This window comes from Chrysochloris asiatica, unplaced genomic scaffold, assembly GCF_000296735.1.
Source record: "Chrysochloris asiatica unplaced genomic scaffold, ChrAsi1.0 scaffold00171, whole genome shotgun sequence".
In the NCBI taxonomy this organism is placed as follows: Eukaryota; Metazoa; Chordata; class Mammalia; order Afrosoricida; family Chrysochloridae; genus Chrysochloris; species Chrysochloris asiatica.
This window is the reverse complement of record NW_006408689.1, coordinates 2,261,608-2,266,937: the sequence shown is the minus strand read 5'-3', so window position 1 is coordinate 2,266,937 and position 5,330 is coordinate 2,261,608. Positions and strand designations below refer to the sequence as shown.

The window sequence follows — 5,330 nt, the reverse complement described above, 5'->3', positions numbered from 1 at the left end:
TTCACTGTCCAGCTTTCGCATCCATATGAGGCTATTGAAAACACAATGGCCTGGGTCAGGCGCACCCTAGTCCTCAAGCTGACATCTCTGTAAAGATTTACAGCCTTGGAAACCCTGCACAGGGTTGCTATGGGTCGGAATTGACTCTACAGCAATTAACAACAACAACCTCTAGGTGTTTTGCAGAAAAAAAGAAAAAAGAAAGAAATAGCTTCTCTGTTACTCTAGGCGTTAACTATCCTTAACACCTCTTCACTAAACTCACTTTTTGCCAAACATCTAAGCCATAATGTGCCCTCTGTCTTCAAGGATTCTGTTGTTGTTCTTAGGTGCTATAGAGTGGGTACCGACTATAGCGACCCTATTCAAAATGGCATCCCATAAACACATAAGTCCATTATTTATTCCTAAGTGATCATCACAACTAGGAAGGATTCCAAAATAGTTCAACCTAGTTCAGTCTTGAACACAATGGAGGGAAACCAGAATGGACTCGATTTTTTTAAACGTGGGTGTACCAGAATGCTCACCCAAACAGGAAAATTTGCAGGTAGCAGCCCTGCTAGAAACTTAATTTCATTCTTAGAAAATGAGGCAGTATGCACATTAGATAGCAATCAAATCTCTTGGCCAACTGATTCAAAAGCAATGGTGCCCAGGTCATAATGGGCAGTCGACCATGTCACTTTTAATGTGTGTCATGGCCACAGTCCTGGCAATAATCCAATGTCATACATCAGCCTCCTGAAAGAATTCACTACACATCTTCAAGTCTCTCACTCTGTTATGGTTGGCATTCCAGATCACCCAAATTTTTAAAATTCTGTTCTGGTTTACTTCCTTGGTCATGACTGAACTGGTTTGAACCTGTTCAAAGTCCTGCAAGCAAATTTCTTAAAATGACGTAATTCTTTTTCCATCATTTCAAATTGAGATAAGGCATCCATTGAAGAACATTTTGTCTTTCCTGGGTCTTCGCTTCCAAGATGAAAAAGAAAAGGACAAACAAAGGTCATGCCAGAAAGGACTGTGGCCACTTGCAGCCTATTCACGGCACACACTGCATGGGTTGCGTGCCCAAAGACAAGGCCAGTAAGGAGTTGTAATTCAGAGTAGAGTCTACAGTCATCAGGGACATTTCCAAAGCATGTCTTTAACGTGTAGGTGCTTCCCAAGCTTTACCTAAAACGACATTATTGTGGGAGCTGTGACATTCACAGCAAGGTGGTCAGGAACGGTTCTCATGAAACCCAAAAGGAACGAACACCCCACCATGATTTAGACCTGCAGGTGCTGCCCCACGACCAGCACCAAAGCCCATGTAAAGATTTGAGACCTTAAAGGCTGAAGACAAACTAACCTACCAAAAAGCAAAATGACTGCTGACCTTGTGATTCACCGTCCAGTGTTGATTCATAGCGCCACACTGGAAGTCCAATTATAGTATATATTGTTGTTGTTGTTGTTGTTGTTAAGTGCCGTCGAGGTCTATTCCGACCCATAGCGACCCTGTATAGGATTTCCAAGGAGCAGCTGGTGAGCTTCAACCACCGACCTTGCAGTTCAAATGACTTTTCAGTCTTGCGCATTAGCCCATAGAGCCACACCAGGACGCCAATTATAATATATGTTATTGCTGTTGTTATGTGCCGTGGAGTGAGTTCCAACTCATAGCGACCCTGTACAGGGTTTCCGAGGCTGTAAATCTTTACGGGAGCAGAAAGCTTCATCTTTCTCCTGCAGAGCAGCTGGTAGTTTCGAACTGCTTACCTTGCGGTTCGCAGCCCGATTCGTAACCACTAAGCTACCAGATCTCCTTAATTATAGTATATACTATTGCATAATTCAAAATCCATTCAAATGGGCAGAAGAAGAGAAGAAAATATGAAACATCTTAGAAGCCCTAGTGGCAGAATGGTTAAAGCAATTGGATGCAAACTGAAAGGTCAGTGATTGGAACCTATCAGAAGTTCTATGGGAGAAAGACCTGGAGATCTGTTTCTGTAAAGATAAAATCAAAAAGTTACCTGAGTCGCTCTGAAGGAGTTGCCAACGCCACGCGGGTTGTAACAAAGGAAGGGCTTTATTGTTCTAGCATGTGCTCAGCGGATTCGTATACAGAGACTGAGCCCTGTCTTCCTTATGTGAGGATATTTTATATGGAATAGGAGTGCATGCATGAGTTCATTTGGGATTGGTGAGCGGGCGCCAACAGCTTCACGGGACTACCTGGGATTGGTTGGTTCAAACATACGGCAGGGAAAGCTGTATGAGCATGCAAGACAAAAGCAGAAGCAGGTGAACATTAGCTAGGGGCTCTGTTTCCTTCTGGAGGTGGTTCAGGAACAGGAGATTAGCCTGGGTAATCACATGAGGCTGATGTGGTCTGTTGCTTATTTTCTGGAATGTGAACCTTGCTCCAGGAATAAGCTGTGAGCCTGGGAGGGTATGGGGGGCCAGCGCATATTTCCACAGGCCTGCCTGTCTCAAAAAGAAAAACCAAGAACACTACAGCTATCAAGTAGATTGTCACTCACAGTGACCCTCTATGATAGAGTTGTTGATGTGGAGTCAGTTCCAACTCATAATAACCTTATATAAGGTTTCTGAGCAGTGGCTGATGAGTTTGAACCGTAGATCATGCAGTTCAAACTGGTCTTGTGGCGCAGTGCTTATCCTACAGCGCCACATCAGGACTCCATAGGACTGAGTAGAACTGCCCTATAAGGTTTCCAAGGTTGTAAATCTTTATAAGAGCAGACTGTCTCATCTTTCTCCCCTCGAGTGGCTGGTGGTTTGAACTGCTGAACTTTTGGTTAGCTGCTGGGTATTTAAACAGTGCACCACCACGGTGCCTTCTGTAAATATTGTTGTTATTAAGTGCCATTGAGTCGGGTCCGACCCATAGTGACCCTGTATAAGGTTCCCAAGGAGCAGCTAGTGAGCTTGAATCAACCTTGCAGTTCAAACAACTTTGCAGTCTGACACAATAGCCCACAGCACCTCACCATTACAGCCTTGGAATTGACTTCAGAATCGACTCAATGGCATACAACAACAACAGGGAAAGAAATTGAGAATGTGAAAAAAAAATAAATGAGTAGTGAAAAGAAACAATGAACCAGGATCTTAAAGGTTCCAATTTCTTTTCCCTGACCTTGCAAATTTCTCTTATTAACAAAGCTGGCTGTGTCTGTTTCCAAAGCTGGCCCCTGTGCATTCTGCACCCAGTCTTTCCCTGCACATCCTGAAGTAGTTATCTCATTATGCAATTCCTTTACCTGCTTGCCACCATGACAAGATTGAAAGAGCTGGTAGGCAAACAAGTGAAACTACTAGTGCTAGTAGTGCTGGTAGACTGCAGGTTAAATTGCTGGACTGCAAGATCGGTTTGAACCACAAGGTCAGTGGCTCAATCTCACCAGCTGCTCCTCAGAAACCCTATAGAGGGTTGGAACCGCCTTGAAGGTACATAACAACAATAACAATCTCTTCCTCCACAACCCATATTTTCAGCACTTTTTATTCAAAACCCCTTTACAGAGAATCTGCTGCCACCTACTTCTACACTTTTTTCTACCACTTTCCTTTCCTAATATCTTCCTCATGTGATAAAGTTTTAGGCTCTTTTAAACAGACAGCACCTTTTCCCCCTCCAGAGTAAAAGTAACACCCTTACAATAGCTTATGTTCTTGTTGTTAAGTACCGTCGAGTCAGTTCCAACTCACCGCAAGCCTGTATCGAGTTTTCAAAGAGCGACTGGTGAATTGGAACCATCAGCCTTGTGATACAAACTGACCTTGCAGTACAGTGTTTTATCCCACAGCACCACATCAGGAGTTCAGATCTACTGTAGAGCTCCTCTAATCAATGAAACATGGTTTTTCCACCACCCAAACACACACACACATTCACTTCTTAGACTTCATGGACTATACATGTGCCACAATGAGCATATTCTATTTATCTTTGAAACACTAGAAAACAAATGGGATTTATCTAAGTCATTAGATGTGTTGTTACACATAGATGGTTGAATTATTTACCTGAGAGATATGTTAGACAGATAAAGTAAGTAGACTATATGTGTGAACCTAGATAGGAACAGAAGAGTCAAACAAATACTAAATATTCATGATACATTAAATATACATGAGACACACAAATCACTGAATATTTAGTATATCCTAAATATGCATGAGGGTTGAGGCTCTTAATATTCATGAGGTCTCGTTTCAGCCACTCACTGTTGGCATCATGCAAAGCCCCACTTGTCCTCTGCCCTGATAATGCACATAAAATCTATTGCTGCTTATAAGGTTAATGGTACAGCTCTTGGCCAGGCTTTCCAAGAGCAAGTGTGTATTGACACCAGGCAACTTATATTTTCCTGACCCTCTACTCTGGTCCTCATAGCACATCATCAGTGGGGAATACTGGAGCAGACATAGGACTATGAACATCATGTAACAGAATTCAAGAGGTGTGGCTCTTCCATTTGCCTGTAGCCCTGTCTAAGACAGTTAACTCACGTCATGTCTTTATATCTGGCTTCTCATTATATACATTAAATTAAATTGCTTCAATAAAATGTGTAGTGTGCCAATCTTAATTTGGAATGTGACCTTTCTATTCCATGACTTTAAGACATCTTGTCTGTGTACTGGTGTATGGATTGAACTATATATCCCTAACCTCTGTGTCTATGGTTATAATCTCATTTGGAAATGGGTTGGCTTTACTACATTAACAAGGCAGGATTAGTAAAGAGTGTATCTTGAGTCAATCTCTTTTGAGATATAAAAGAGATTAAACTAGCAAGATAGCCAACAGAGATCTAGGAAGAGAGCTACCATGCCACATGAAGATCATCAAGAAGTCAAGGAAGAGAAGTTGAAGAGCCCAGGACCTTTACTCAGAGCCTACAAAAAGAGCAAGTCTGCCTCAAGAGACGACACCCTAAAGTCAGACTTCCAGCCTTGTAAACTGAGAGATAACAAATTTTTGTATACTAACGCCACCACTGGTGGTCATTCTGTATTAGCAGCACTGGGTTACTAGAACAACTGGGAAAGTGCAAGTTCATTTCCTGCATGACTCCTCACCTACTTTTATTTCCCTAACTCGTGCTTTCACTTGTGCTCCTTGTTCCTCCTTAAATACTCCAAGGAGTACATGCTTACCTCAGGACCTTTGAACTAGCTATTTCCTCTGCTTGAATGTATTTCTATCTGACTTTCATCCTTATTTCCTTCCAATCTCTCTTCCCTAAGCTTCTCTATAAAATAAAAACATTCCTCTTTTTCTTCTTGTTGTTAGGTGCTGTGGT

At 42.2% G+C, this 5,330-nt stretch overlaps 1 pseudogene; it reads left to right on the top strand.

Moving 5' to 3' along the window:
• Window positions 1-986: 986 nt before the first annotated feature.
• Window positions 987-1,325, top strand: LOC102816404 (annotated as a pseudogene).
• Window positions 1,326-5,330: the final 4,005 nt, after the last annotated feature.